Source organism: Pristiophorus japonicus, chromosome 1, assembly GCF_044704955.1.
Source record: "Pristiophorus japonicus isolate sPriJap1 chromosome 1, sPriJap1.hap1, whole genome shotgun sequence".
NCBI classification, from domain to species: Eukaryota; Metazoa; Chordata; class Chondrichthyes; family Pristiophoridae; genus Pristiophorus; species Pristiophorus japonicus.
In genome coordinates, this window is record NC_091977.1 from 482,761,891 (window position 1) to 482,778,046 (window position 16,156).

A 16,156-nucleotide genomic window follows, 5' to 3' on the forward strand; every position below is an offset into this window, starting at 1 on the left:
CAAACCTGCCCCTCCTTCAGCCATGTCTCTGTAATGGTTATAATGTCATACTCCCAAGTGTCTACCTGTGCTCTCAGCTCATCCGCCTTATTCGCTATACTCCTTGCATTGAAGTATATACCACTTAGCACAGGAAGACCTCCTTGATTACTATTTACTAACCCTTGTTTCCTCTGTTTTACAGATTCACTTTCTGCATTCTTGCTTTCAAATTTCAGCCTTGCTTCCTTCCCTATTGAATTTGCTCTCAGATTCCCATCGCCCTGCCAAGCTAATTTAAACTCTCCCCAACAGCACTAGCAAAGCGGTTATTGGTCCCGGCACTGTTGAGGTGCAACCTGTCCGGTTTGTACAGGTCCCAATTCCCCAGAAGAGGTATCAATGCCTCAGGAATTTAAAACCCTTCCTCCTACACCAATTCCAACACCAAGATCACCTCTCATTCTTCTGAACTCCAATGAGTAAAGTCCCAACCTACTCAATCTATCTTCATCAGTCAACCCCCTCATCTCCAGAATCAACCTAGTGAGCCTTCTCTGAACAGCCTCCAATGCAAGTATATCCTTCCTTAAATACAGAGACCAAAACTGCACACTGTACTCCAGGTGTGGCCTCACCAATAACCTATACAGCCATAGCAGGATTTCTCTGCTTTTATACTCTCTCCCCTCCCCCTTGCAATAAAGGCCAACATTCCATTTACCTTCCTGATTACTTGCTGTACTTGCATACTAACTTTTTGTGTTTCATGCACACGGACCCCCAGGTTCCTCTGTACTGAAGCATTTAGCAATTTTTCTCCATTTAAATTACAATTTGCTTTTCTATTTTTTTCTGCCAAAGTGGATAACCTCACATTTTCCTACATTGTACTCCATCTGCCAAATTTTATGCCCACTCACTTAGCCTGCCTATCTCTTTGCAAATTTTTGTGTCCTCCTCACAATTTGCTTTCCCACCCATCTTTGTATCATCAGCAAACTTGGCTACATTATTCTCGGTTCCTTCATCCAAGTCATTAATATAGATTGTAAATAGTTGAGGCCCCAGCACTGATCCCTGCGTCACCCCACTAGTTATTGTTTGCCAACAGGATATATAGAAGCTTCTCACCAATAGTAAAATATACTGGCAACATTCCAATATTAAAATATTCCAACCCACCAAAATCAAAATATACATGCTAGCTACACAACATAAAAATATAGCAGTCAAACACCATTAAAATATACGATATGAATATTAAAACATGCCAAACACACCAATCTTAAAGCACACCAGTATAAAGTACACCAATATAAATGTACAAACACCATCCCATATTGAAAGATAGCAACATACTATGAAAATACCAGCAAACTATCACTATCAAGATATACCAGTAAATTCTTCAATATTAAAACATGCCATTTAAATATTAAAATATAACAAACACCAATTGTAAAACAGATCAGCAACACACTGAAGTGAAAATATACAGTATCACACAGATATTAAAATATATTAACATACCAATCTGTCAGCAATACACTGATACTATAAGCCACCAGCAACATATCAACATTAGAATACTCAGGAACATATCCATATTAAAATCTGCCACAAAATACACCAATATTGAAATACACCAAAATATCAAGTAAAAACTGAAAATGCTGCAAATACAGAAAAAAAGACCAGTGGTCACTTGAAGCTTCTTTTCTCTTCATAGCTGCTGTTTTTATTTCTGAATTGCAACATTTGCAGTTTTAAAAAATGTTAACATTTTTTAAATTTTACTCATGGAAATACCAATATTAAAATATACAAGCATTGCATCATAGCAGCATGGAATTGTACAGCACCGTAGGAGGCCATTCTGCCCATCAAGGCTATGTCAGCTTTTTGCTAGTCCAATCCAAAACTAATATTAATGTTCTGTGTTCTCCCTATAGCCCTGTATCTTCCTCTGCTTCAATATCTATCCAATTTTCCCCAGTAAAATATACAATGGTCTCTGCATCAACTATTCTATGTGGCAAAGTTGTCCATGCTTCAACAACCCAAAATAAATTTCTCTTCACTTCCTCCCTTTCTTAGTGACAATTTTAAATTGATGACACCTCATCACTAAACCCGATAATTAGAGCAAATAGTCTTGCCCTATTCACTCCATCAAAACCTTCCATAATTAAAAAAACCTTTATTAAATCTCCTTTTAACCTTCTCTGCTCCAGTGGAAATAGTCCCAGTATCCCAAGTTTCAAGATTGTGCTCTCCATATCCAAGTCCAAATCATCTATGTATATTGAGGGCAAAAATGGACTCAGCACTGAACCTTGGGCTACACCACTTCTGACCCTCTGCAATCTGGGCAACACTCATTTACTCTAATACTTCATTTTATATTCATCAAGCAATTTTCTATTCATTCTGCTATATACAACCTTCCGGATATAAAAGGGGCCAGAGGGTCTGGTAAGAAGGAGGAACTGAGGGAAATCTTTATTAGTCGGGAAATTGTGTTGGGGAAATTGATGGGATTGAAGGCCGATAAATCCCCAAGGCCTGATGGACTGCATCCCAGAGTACTTAAGGAGGTGGCCTTGGAAATAGCGGATGCATTGACAGTCATTTTACAACATTCCATCGACTCTGGATCAGTTCCTATGGAGTGGAGGGTAGCCAATGTAACCCCACTTTTTAAAAAAGGAGGGAGAGAGAAAACAGGGAATTATAGACCGGTCAGCCTGACATCGGTAGTTGGTAAAATGATGGAATCAATGATTAAGGATGTCATAGCAGCGCATTTGGAAAGAGGTGATATGATAGGTCCAAGTCAGCATGGATTTGTGAAAGTGAAATCATGCTTGACAAATCTTCTGGAATTTTTTGAGGATGTTTCCAGTAGAGTGGACAAGGGAAAACCAGTTGATGTGATGTATTTGGACTTTCAGAAGGCTTTCGACAAGGTCCCACACAACAGATTAATGTGCAAAGTTAAAGCACATGGGATTGGGGGTAGTGTGCTGATGTGGATTGAGAACTGGTTGTCAGACAGGAAGCAAAGAGTAGGAGTAAATGGGTACTTTTCAGAATGGCAGGCAGTGACTAGTGGGGTACCGCAAGGTTCTGTGCTGGGGCCCCAGCTGTTTACATTGTACATTAATGATTTCGGTGAGGGGATTAAATGTAGTATCTCCAAATTTGCGGATGACACTAAGTTGGGTGGCAGTGTGAGCTGCGAGGAGGATGCTATGAGGCTGCAGAGTGACTTGGATAGGTTAGGTGAGTGGGCAAATGCATGGCAGATGAAGTATAATGTGGATAAATGTGAGGTTATCCACTTTGGTGGTAAAAACAGAGAGACAGACTATTATCTGAATGGTGACAGATTAGGAAAAGGGGAGGTGCAACGAGACCTGGGTGTCATGGTACATCAGTCATTGAAGGTTGGCATGCAGGTACAGCAGGCGGTTAAGAAAGCAAATGGCATGTTGGCCTTCATAGCGAGGGGATTTGAGTACAGGGGTAGGGAGGTGTTACTTCAGTTGTACAGGGCCTTGGTGAGGCCACACCTGGAGTATTGTGTACAGTTTTGGTCTCCTAATTTGAGGAAGGACATTCTTGCTATTGAGGGAGTGCTGCGAAGATTCACCAAACTGATTCCCGGGATGGCGGTACTGACATATCAAGAAAGACTGGATCAACTGGGCTTGCATTCACTAGAGTTCAGAAGAATGAGAGGAGATCTCATAGAAACGTTTAAAATTCTGATGGGTTTAGAAAGGTTAGATGCAGGAAGAATGTTCCCAATGTTGGGGAAGTCCAGAACCAGGGGTCACAGTCTAAGGATAAGGGGTAAGCCATTTAGGACCGAGATGAGGAGAAACTTCTTCACCCAGAGAGTGGTGAACCTGTGGAATTCTCTACCACAGAAAGTTATTGAGGCCAATTCACTAAAATATTCAAAAAGGAGTTAGATGTAGTCCTTACTACTAGGGGGATCAAGGGGTATGGCGAGAAAGCAGGAATGGGGTACTGAAGTTGCATGTTCAGCCATGAACTCATTGAATGGCGGTGCAGTCTCGAAGGGCCGAATGGCCTACTCCTGCACCTATTTTCTATGTTTCTATGTTGCTATGTTTTACCCTCTTATACCATACATTTGAATTTATCTAACTAGCTTCTGGTGAGGCACCTTATTGAAAGCCTTCTGAAAGTCTGTATATCTACTAAATTCCTTTAAAATATCTAAGTAGTAACTTCTTCAAAAAAGTTTTAAATTTGTCAATCATGACTAGCCTTTAACAATTCCCTGCTGCCTGCTCTTAATTGATCCATACATTTCAAAATGCTCCTTTATTTTATCATAAATTATGGATTCTGAGAGTTTGCCCACAAGTTAGACTAACTATAGTTGCCTAGTTTATCCCTCGCTCCCCTCTTAAACAAAGACGTTACATGAGCTGCTCTCCAGTCTCAATTATATAATACACATATGTAAAGTATTGGTCAGTGCCATCAGTGCCCAACGACTTATCCACCATGAGTTCTGCTAACTTTTTCAAAAGCGGTTCCCTTACTACAGTTATCTCTAACATTTGCTCATTCTTCTCCTGATAGGTCTTGTTAAGCTCGCCCAGCGAGTTTTCCGGATAATTGAAGGAAGCGGGTTTGATGACATCATTTGATGACACGTCATCAGCCGGTTTCCTTAAAGGGACCATGCTCAAATTTACTTTGACATTTGTGCTGTCAGTGTTCTACAGCATTGAGGTGCTGCAAACATTGACACAGAGGTCCACGGCTGCACCCAGGCTCTCCCATGACTCCTTCCATATGCTTATAGGTTCCAATGGGCAGAAGAAACCTCCCCAAGAGACCAACACCGTCTGGTTGCACATTGCACAGGAGGCCACAAGCAGGGATGTGGTCAGGAGGACCAGGCTTCAGTGGCGCAAACCTTTCAATGATCTCAGTAGATGACGAAATGTTACTGCAAAGCCACATTCAACCTCATCCTGCTGTGCTACTCATCACATCCCTATCACTCTGCCATCCCTACCCTACTCCTGCATATCCTTACTCGCACCAACTAACCTTGCACCTCCACCCATCCCTCTCTATCTACATTATCAATTCCCCATCTCACGAGCCACCCCTCGCACTCACCCTCATCCTAGTCCAATCATACAAGGGTAGTTACTTGTGTGTTTTAGCCAATGTTCATGTGAAGTTTCTGTTAATGTGCTGACAAACATTACAATCTTTATTTTCAACACTTTGCATTCTTGGACAGATTTGTGTGCAACTTTGGATGTGGCTTAGTGACTTGCAGTGAATGATGAGACTTAGCAGTACCCCGCCCCCCAGCCACCCCCCGCAATGCTGATGAGTGTGAAAGGAATGACTTGGGCATTGTCGTGATGCGTTATGTTGTTGGTGTGCGGTGATGGAAATCTGGCACATTATGTGGCAGCCATGGTGTGCAGCATCAAGTGAAGTAAATGTGGCCATGGTGAGGCTCTCCCTAGCGTCCCAGGCAACAATGAGGTTGGATGCTGATGCCCTCTATCCTGTGCAGCATCAGGTGATTGCAGAGTAGGTTGTTGTTGGTGCTGCTGGTGTACCTGGTGCTGCTGGTGTTGGGGATGATTGTGGTCAAGGTGAGAAAGTATAAAGTGCACCCATGCTGATGGAATAGATGGCAGGTGAAGTAGAGATGACAGAAGTAATCTGTCAATGGTGGGAAAGGTAATGAGGTCAGGCTGGATGGAGACATGTTTAAAGACTTGTAGCATTTTGAATCTGTAGTGAACATGCAGTTTAGAGAAGCTAGTGGTTAAGGGAACATTTCTCAATCAGCTGAGAGCTTTGACTTGACATTTGAAGCTGTCAACTCATCAGCTGATTCAATGGCTAGTGACCTCCCACCTCAGCTTCATAGACGGCATCGAGGCACAGTGGGAAACTGGTGGACGACCTGTCAAATTCAAAAAGCTGGGAAAAAAGCATTGTTAAGTGGCTGTAATCAAACCACTAATGATTTGAATTGGGTCCCCTGCCGTTGCCTGCCGGGTCTGCTCAGTGCTGGCAGACCCGACATCAGGAAATGCAGGTGTGCACGTTTTGACAGTGGGTTCACAACATGCTGACAATCATTTTTAATTTCACAACTGACCAACCACCCATCCCATCTGCTGAGCCCTGGCAAAATCGCTGTCATAGTAACAAGAGGAGGCCATTCAGCTTCTTGAGTCGGTGCTGTCATATCTGTAGATCATGTATACTAACTGTATAGTCACATAAGGTGTGCCACCAGAGGGCACTGCGGTGGGAGACCTGAGGGTCACCTGATAGGTGTGCAGGTCGAGGGGTGCAAACGTAAGTCGAGTAGCACCGTGCTGGCATTGCGCCAGGGCTCATCAGTGTCGGTTCAGAGACTATGTGTGCAGAGGCTGCAGCACAAAGGGCCACCTCCAGCAAATGTGCAAAAGAGCTGTGACTCACCACGTGGAAGAGGAGTCAGCAGATGTCAGTGAATCCAGCACGGATTACGAGAAGATGACTAGAGAGGCAACTCAGTCCCAGGACGAAGTGTATGGAGTCTATACCTGCACCACAGATTGTCCTCTAGTGACAATGGAAGTCAAGATAAATGCCTTCCAGTCTTCATGGAAGTGGACAAGGGGGTGAGTCAGTCAGTAATGAGCCAGGAAGCCTTTGCGAGGCTATGGAACGATCAAGCTGAATGACACAAGCTGGTCCCGGATCAGACAAAGCTGCGCACATATACCAAGGAACTGATATCAATTGTTGGATGTAAGTGTATCCCATGATGGCACGGTACACAATTTACCATTGTGGATTGTTTCAAGTGATGGGCCAACACTACTTGGAAGAAGATGGATGGGGAAGATTCATTGGAACTGGGAAGACTTCATCCCTCCAGCGATCGACGTCCGCCGTGCTCAGAGGCAGAGCAAGCCCCCACCTTTGGTTGGACGAGGCACCGGAGAGCAGATCCGCGCAGCCCCCGAGGCACAGACCACTCATCACGACTGCGTGGCAATGATCCGGCTGAGATGACCCAAACGCATCTTTCCGGTTTCAGTGGCGGGACTCAAGGGGAGAAAGATTGGATCCGAGGGCGCCTTCCCAGCTTCAGTGGCAGAATCCCTGGGAAAGAAGATCGCGGCAGTCGACATCACGGACAGGGAAAAGATAGTGTCCAAAGCACGAGGTGCAGCGCTAATGGAGCAACGGCACGTGGTTCCACGCAAGGAAGACGATTGGGGTAAAAGTAGTAAGGCCATTTTAAAGGAGGCCAGCAACCCGCCATTTTTGAATGAACTGCTTGAAATTGGTAACCAATGTAAAAGTCCAGCTGTAACAAGCAAAATGTTGTTGAGCGATGTCGCGTGCAAATTGCAATCAGCCAATGTAGCGGGCGAACACCTAACGGTCATATACAGGTCCAGCGGGGTACCCAATGATGTAGTCTGCGACCCCAGGACCAGAACGATGTATCATAAAGTGTCCCTACAGCTGACAGAAGTAGACAAGCTGTAGAGTAAACGATCCCTGGAGAGCAGAGGCACCGGTAGCGATACCCTGCCTCAGATCGGTTTAACATTGCAGGCACCCAATGACATGAACTGCCACGAGCTAGAAACAGTAAACTGCGCCTATGTCACAGTCAGCTACCATCGGCGCAGCCCACAAACCCACTCGCCAACATGGCAATGCCCAAGAGCGAAGGGTCATCCGCATCGGCTCCTCCGAACGGGATCTGGACCAGCCAGGATCCCAAACTAGAGAGTGCTCACAATGGTGCCCTCAAGGAAAGCGAGTCAGCAGTCCCCTGCGAACTGCTACACAAGACGAGGCAACCCCATCGTCGCTTAGACGAAATGCTCACTTGCTCAGTTCGCTTCCCAGGGAGCAGCAGCGACACTGTGCAAACGAAAAGGACAGGGAGGTCACAGACACATCAGCTGTCTTTGGGCCTGCCCAACACTAGGAGTAACGGCAAGAGCCCTGAGCTCCGGCAACTCGAGCAAAATGAGCTCACCTCACCCACAGACCCACTAGCATGGGACGCTGCACCACCACCAGACGATCGGATCTCATCCGGCCGTGCTGGAACTAGACTGTCCTTGTGTACCTGTACTGATATACCTGTACTGATCATGTAAATGTACCACACAAAAAGAAACGCAACTGTAATCCATCCAACAAAAGTACCAACATCTAAATGTAAAACCCATGTGATGAACTTGAATGCAACTTGCATATAACGGGCCATTAACATGATCTCTGTGTGGGGGGTGGGGGGGCGGAGAATGGAGTAGTCATGGACTCACAACTCAGAAACCACAGGGACCACCACTGGCAACAAATCTCACTATCAACCCACCCAAGCTAGAAGTGACTCTCCAATGGTCAACCAGGAAGAGCAAAGCCCAGGTCACCGTCAATATACGAGTCAATTTACATTAAAGACTTGGGGGGAAGTAATGTCATGTATGTAGACCATGTATACTAACTGTATAAACACATAAGGTGAGCCACCAGAGGGCACTGCAGTGGGAGACCTGAGGGTCACCTGATAGGTGTGCAGGGCCCAGTATAAAAGGCTGCCCACCATGCTTGTGCCTCATTCTGGAGTTACAATAAATGGAACTAAGGTCACAACAGGTCAAGTACAATACTAGACTGCGTGGAGTCATTCATATTACAGACATAACAGGTTCCATCATTCAATTCAATCATGGCTGATCTGTACCTCAACTCCATTTAACTGCCTTTTCTTCGTATCACTTGATACTGTTATCCAATAAAAATCTATTGATTTCAGTCTTGAAAATGTCAATTGTTCTAACAACCTCAGTCTTTTAGGGAGAGAGTTACAGAATTCCTCTACCCTTTGTGTGAAAAGTGTTTCCTGATTTCAGTCCTGAATGTCCTAGCTCTAATCCTAAGATTATGTGCCCATTTTCTGGATTCCCCCACCAGAGAAGATAGTTTCTCTGTATTTAACCTACTGAATATTTTCATTATTTTAAACAGCTTGGTTAGATCACCTCTCAATCTTCTAAACTCAAAGGATTCAAACCCCATTTATGCACTTTCCTCATAAAGTAACCCTTTAAGCCCCCTGAGACCCTTCAGGTGAATCTGTGATGTACCCCCTCCAAGGCCAATATATTTCTTCCGCGGTTCGGTGCCCAAACTTGAACACAGTACTCCAGAGGGATCTGAGCAAAGATCAATACATCTGAAGGTTTACTTCCTCACTTTTGTATTGCAATTACTTTGAGATAAAGGCCAACGTTCCATTAGCCTTTTAGGAACATAGAATTCCTGAAATAAGACCAAGGTCTATCTAGTTCCCATTTTGGTAGTCACATGATATGATAATGGAGTTGTTGACTAATTATAGGAATCGATCTCTATCATCATCATCATAGGTGGTCCCTTGAACGAGGATGACTTGCTTCCACGAGAGTTCACAGATGTTTCAATGAAGCACCCGATGTTCCAGTCCTGAACTCCAGTTGAGGGGGTGGAAGATGCCTGGGCGTGGATTTTTAAAATGTGTGGTGACTGTTGAACTTCAGCCACAACATGGGCTTGACACAGCTAGGCCTTTATCCAGTGGCAAGGATTAACCAGGACGACTGGAGACCTGCTCTGTTGCACGGACCTAGTACACACACATATCACAGTGTGGGCAGATCTGTGCTGTCCCTCCCTGGGTCCTCGGCTCTTCTGGGCCCCGTACCCTCATTTGCCGCACCTCCGTCACGATGTTCCAGCTCTATTTATAGCCATGACCTGTGGTGGTGTTCTCACACAGGTCGGGGCGGCCCACAATGTTCAATAAGTCTACAACAGAACTAGACATGAGGCGAGGAAAACCTCATGGGTGGAAAGCTTTGGGAACCTGTTCTTTCCAAGCATGCTACACTTCCCACATGTCATGTCTCAAATTACTCATACACTAAATCCCAAAATGTTATTGATTACTTACTGTGCACTCACTTTTAGTGATTTGTGTACCCAAATCACTTTGCTTGTCCACGGCTCCTAATCGCTCACCATTAAGAACATTTTCCTCTGTTTCTTTCTTGGATCCAAAGTAGATGATCTCACACTTCTCCATATTGAACTCTATAGTTTTGCCTACTCAATTAGTCTGTTTTGCAACCCATATACACAACTTATTGTGGCTCCTAACTTCATCTTCAAACTTGGATATACAACTCTCTATTCCTTCATCCCAGTCATTAATATATATGATGAAAAACTGAGCTAACAGTACAGATCCCAGAAAAACACTATTTGTCACATTCCACAAATCAGCGAACATTCCTTTTATCTCTACTCTATGTCTCTTATCTTCCAACCAATTACCAACCCATGTCAGAAAATTACTTCCAATTCTGTGCACTTTCATTTTTGCTAACAATCTCTTGTGCAGAACATTATCAAATGCTTTCTGGTAATCTGTCGTGTATGGAGAAAGAGTCAGACTGAATACTGTGAGCTAAAAGTAAAGTGTGACCTTAGTCTTTTATTGCAGGTCTCCAGAGTGCCTCTCCAGCCTGGGAAGCCTCCTTATATACCTCTTCTCCCAAGGGATTATGGGATCCCTTGGGACTCCAGGGGATGAGCCCTCTGGTGGCTGTACAGAGTAAATAAAAGTTCACATATATAACACCATTCTACCCCCCCCCCCCCCTGAAGTCAATAGTGTAACTATTTACAATGTGAGTCGAACTGGGGGCCTTCTTGCTCTGGCTGATTGTCTCGGTGTGAAAGCTGGTATTGTTGAATCATTTGTTGGGCCCTTGCTGGGCTGGTGTACAGCTGGCCTTGCTGGGCTGCCTGGTGTGTTGGGCCCTGCTGGGCTGCTGTGGAGGATGGGTTCTGTTTCGTGGTCAACTGTGGTGCTGGTTGCCATTGGTGTGTATGTTGGGGGATCAAAAAAGGTAGGGTCCAAGGTGGGTTGCTCAGGATAGTCCGTGAATCTGAGTTTGATTTGATCCAAGTGTTTCCGGTGAATTAGCCCATTTGAAAGTTCGACCCGAAACACCCTGCTCCCCTCTTTGGCCACCACAGTGCCGGGAAGCCACTTGGGACCTTGTCCATAATTTAATACAAATACAGGATCATTGATTTCAATCTCGCGTGACACATTTACGCTATCATGGTATGCACTTTGTTGAAGCCGTCTGCGCTCTATCTGTTCATGTAGATCAGGGTGAACTAACGAGAGCCTTGTCTTAAGTGCTCTTTTTATGAGCAGTTCAGCAGGTGGGATCCCAGTGAGTGAGTGGGGCCTCATGCGGTAGCTAAGCAGGACTCGGGATAGGCGAGTCTGCAGTGAACCTTCAGTTACCCTCTTCAAGCCTTGCTTGATGGTTTGCACTGCTCTCTCTGCCTGACCATTGGACACTGGTTTAAACGGGGCAGATGTGACATGTTTGATCCCGTTACGGGTCATAAATTCTTTGATCTCAGCACTGGTAAAGCATGGCCCGTTGTTGCTCACCAGGACATCGGGTAAGCCGTGACTGGCAAACATGGCCTGCAGGCTTTCAGTAGTGGCAGCGGACGTGCTAGCCGACATTATCTCACTTTCAATTCACTTGGAGTACGCGTCTACAAGGAACATTTTACCCAAGAACGGGCCTGCATAGTCGACGTGTACCCTAGACCACGGTTTGGAGGTCCAAGACCAGAAACTTAGCGGCGCCTCCCTGGGTATGTTGCTTAACTGCGAGCATGTATTACATCTGTGAACGCAGGATTCTAAGTCCACATGGATACCGGGCCATCATACGTGGGATCTGGCTATCGCTTTCATCATTATGATGCCTGGGTGGGTACTGTGGAGGTCATTGATGAAGGTGTCTCTGCCCTTCTTGGGGACCACTACTCAATTGCCCCACAGAAGGCTGTCTGCCTGTATAGACATTTCATCTTTGCGCCGCTGAAACGGCTTTATCTCTTCTTGCATTTCCACTGGGACACTGGACCAGCTGCCATGAAGCACACAGCTTTTGACTAGAGATAATAAGGGGTCCTGGCTTGTCCAAGTTTTGATCTGCCAGGCAGTGACGGGTGATTGCTCAATCTCAAATGCTTCCACAAGCATGGCTAGATCTGCGGGCTGCACCATTTCCATCCCCGTGATGGGCAATGGCAACCTACTGAGAGCTTCGGCGCAGTTTTCTCTGCCTAGCCTGTGGCAGATGGCGTATTTGTATGCGGACAAAGTGAGCGCCCATCTCTGGATGCGGGCCGAAGTGTTGGTATTTATCCCTTTACTCTCGGAGAACAGGGATGCAAGTGGCTTATGGTCAGTTATCAATTCGAATTTTACTCCAAACAGATAATAATGAATTTTCTTTACCCCATAGACACACGCTAATGCTTCTTTTTCAATCATGTTGTAGGCTCTCTCAGCCTTAGACAGATTTCTGGATGCATAAGCAACCGATTGCAGTTTCCCGAAATCATTAGCTTGTTGCAATACACACCCGATGTCATATGACGACGCATCACATGCTAGTACCAACATCTTACATGGATCATACAACACAAGCAATTTGTTTGAGCATAACAATTTTCTTGCTTTTACAAAAGCATTTTCTTGGTTTTTTTCCCGCAAACCCATTCGTCCCCTTTTCGCAGTAAGACATGTAGTGGTTCTAACAGTGTGCTGAGACCCGGTAAGAAATTACCAAAGTAGTTCAAGAGTCCCAGAAACAAGCGCAGCTTCATCACATTCTGTGGCCTCAGTGCATTCTCGATTGCCTCCGTCTTCGCGCTGGTGGGCCTGATGCCATCCGACACAATACTCCTTCCCAAGAACTCCACTTCAGGCACCAGGAAAACGCACTTCGAGTGTTTTAACCTGAGCCCCACGTGGTTGATTCGACTAAGAACCTCCTCCAGGTTCTGCAGGTGCTCGACTGTGTTCTGACCAGTGATCAAGATGTCATCCTGAAAGACCACGGTGTGCAGGACCGACTTCAGTAAACTTTCCATGTTTCTCTGAAATATCGCTGCCGCTGATCAGATTGCAAATGGGCATCTGTTATAAACAAAAAGATCTTTGTGCATGTTGATGCAAGTGAGGGCCTTCGATGATTCCTCCAGTTCCTGCGTCATATAGGCTGAAATCAGATCCAGCTTCATGAAGGTCTTTCTTCTCGCCAGTGTTGCAAAGTGGTCATTGGCCTTTGGTAGTGGGTAATGGTCCTGCAGGGAGAAATGATTGATAGTTACTTTGTAATCGCCACAGATTCTGACAGTGCCGTCTCCCTTGAGGACTGGGACGATAGGACTGGCCCATTCGCTGAACTCGATCGGTGAAATGATTCAGCCGGTCTAGCTCAATCTCTACCCTTTCCCTCATCATGTATGGTACTGCTCTCGCATTGTGATGGATGGGTCGCTCCCCCAGAATTAGGTGGATCTGCACTTTTGCTCCTTGGAATTTCCCGATGTCCGGTTCAAACAGCGAAGGAAATTTGTTTAAGACCTGGGCACACGAAGTGTCGTCAGCGGGCGATAGCACTCGGACGTCGTCCCAGTTCCAGCATATCTTTCCTAGCCAGCTTTTGGCGAGCAGCGTGGGACTATTGCCCGGTACCACCCAGAGTGGTAGCTTGTGCACCGCTCCATCGTAGAAGAGCTTTACGGTAGCACTGACGATTACAGGAATCAGTTCTTTAGTATAAGTTCTTAGTTTTGTGTGAACTGGAGTTAAGACTGGCCTTGAGGTCCTGTTGCACCACAATCTTTCGAAAGTCTTTTTGCCCATGATGGACTGGCTCGCGCCCGTGTTCAGATCCATTGACACCGAGAGTCCATTTAGTTCAACATTCAGCATTATCGGGGGACAATTCATGGTGAATGTGTGCACCCCATGTACCTCTGCCTCCTCTATCTGAGGCTCTGGTTCGTCGTGATCCTCCATGGATCTGTCCTCCTCTGCAACATGGTGGTTTGCAGGTTTAACAGGCTTTGCAGCTTGCCTGCACACTCGTTGGAGGTGTCCCATTGTTCCACAGCCCTTGCAAACATACTCTTTGAATCGGCATGAACGGAAACGATGATCACCCCCACAGTGCCAACAAGGTGTTAATGGCCTTGCATTCATCACCCTTGATGGTGGATTCTGAGTCATCTGCGGATGTGCAGCTGCAGGTATGTGTGACCTGCCCTGTACGTTACGATTCGAAAACAACATCACTTTGTTCACAGCACTTGTAGCAGCACTTGTGTGCTGAGAGATTTGCTTAGTGTTGGCAATGAACGCCTGGGCTACCGCTATGGCCTTACAGAAGTTTGGGGTCTCTACTGTCAAAAGTTTGTGAAGTATGGTTTCGTGGCCAAATCCAAGGACAAAAAAGTCTCTGAGCATGTGCTCCAAATGTCCTTAAAGTCATAATGTCCTGCAAGGCGTCTTAGTTCAGTGACATAACTCGCCATTTCCTGGCCGTCAGACCTTTTGTAGGTGTAGAATCAGTACCTCGCCACCAGAACGCTTTCCTTCGGGTTCAAATGCTCTCGGATCAGTGTGCACAAATCTTCGTACGATTTCTCCGTGGGTTTCGTAGGACTGAGCAGTTTCTTCATGAAGCCATACGTTGATGCCCCACAGACGGTGAGGAGGATCGCCCTTCGTTTAGCAGCGCTCTCTTCCCCATCTAGCTCATTGGCCACGAAGTATTGGTCGAGTCGGGCCACAAAAGTTGCCCAATCATCTCCCTCCGAGAATTTCTCCAGGATGCCTACTGTCCTCTGCATCTTTGAGTTCGCTATCTGTATCTCATCGCCAGTTGTTGTGTATGGAGAAAGAGTCAGACGGAACACTGTGAGCTCAAAGTAAAGTGTGACCTTAGTCTTTTATTGCAGGTCTTCAGATTGCCTCTCTAACCTGTGAAGCTTCCTTAAATACCTGTGCTCCCAAGGGATTATGAGATCCATTGGGACTCCAAGGGATGAGTCCTCTGGTGGCTGTACAGAGTAAATACAAGTCCACATATATAACAGACATCCATATAGACAATACCAATAGACACTCCCCTATCCACCATGTTAGTGATCGCCTCAAAAAATTCAACAAGTTTAGTCAGACATGACATACCCATCAAAAATCCATGCCCACTCTCTTTAATCAGCTCATACATGTCCAAGCGCTGAGTCACTCTGTCTCTGATAATAGTTTCCAATAATTTCCAATAGTTAGCTGGTTCCTCTCCCTCTCGTCTTGAATAATGGACTGATATTTGCAATGTTAAAATCCAAAGGCACAATTCCTGAATCTAGCGAGCTTTGCAAAATTGTGATGAATTTATCTGCAATTTTCTCAGCTTTTCTCACACTCTGGAGTGGAAAACATCAGGTCCTGCAGATTTGTCTACCTTAAGTCTCAATATTTTCACCATTAGCATTTTTAACTTATATTAAATCCATTAATTTCCTCTGCTTGATTTATTTTTAAGTTCCCTTATACCATTAGTATTTTATTCTTCGGGAGAAGTGTGAGGTAATGCATTTGGGGAGGGCTAACAAGGAAAGGGAATACACAATAAATGGTAGGACACTGAGAAGTGTAGAGGAACAAAGGGACCTTGGAGTGCATGTCCACAGATCCCTGAAGGTAGCAGGCCAGGTAGATAAGGTGGTTAAGAAGGCATACCGAATACTTGCCTTTATTAGCCGAGGCATAGAATACAAGAGCAGGGAGGTTATGCTTGAACTGTATAAAACACTAGTTAGGCCACAGCTAGAGTACTGCGTGCTGTTCACCACATTATAGGAAAGTTGCGATTGCACTAGAGAGGGTATAGAGGAGATTTACGAAGACATTGCCTGGGCTGGAGAATTTTAGCTATGAGGAAAGATTGGATAGGCTGGGTTTGTTTTCTTTGGAACAGAGGAGTCTGAGGGGAGACCTTATTGAGGTGTATAAAATTATGCGGAGCCTAGATAGAGTGGATAGGAAGGACCTATTTCCCTTAGCAGATAGGGGGTCAACAACCAGGGAGCATAAATTTAAAGTCGGTTAAAGCAGGTTTAGAAGGGATATCAGGGGAAATGAGCTTTCTAACAATTTTATTAATCCTACTCTCCCTCTCAAATCTTGAAA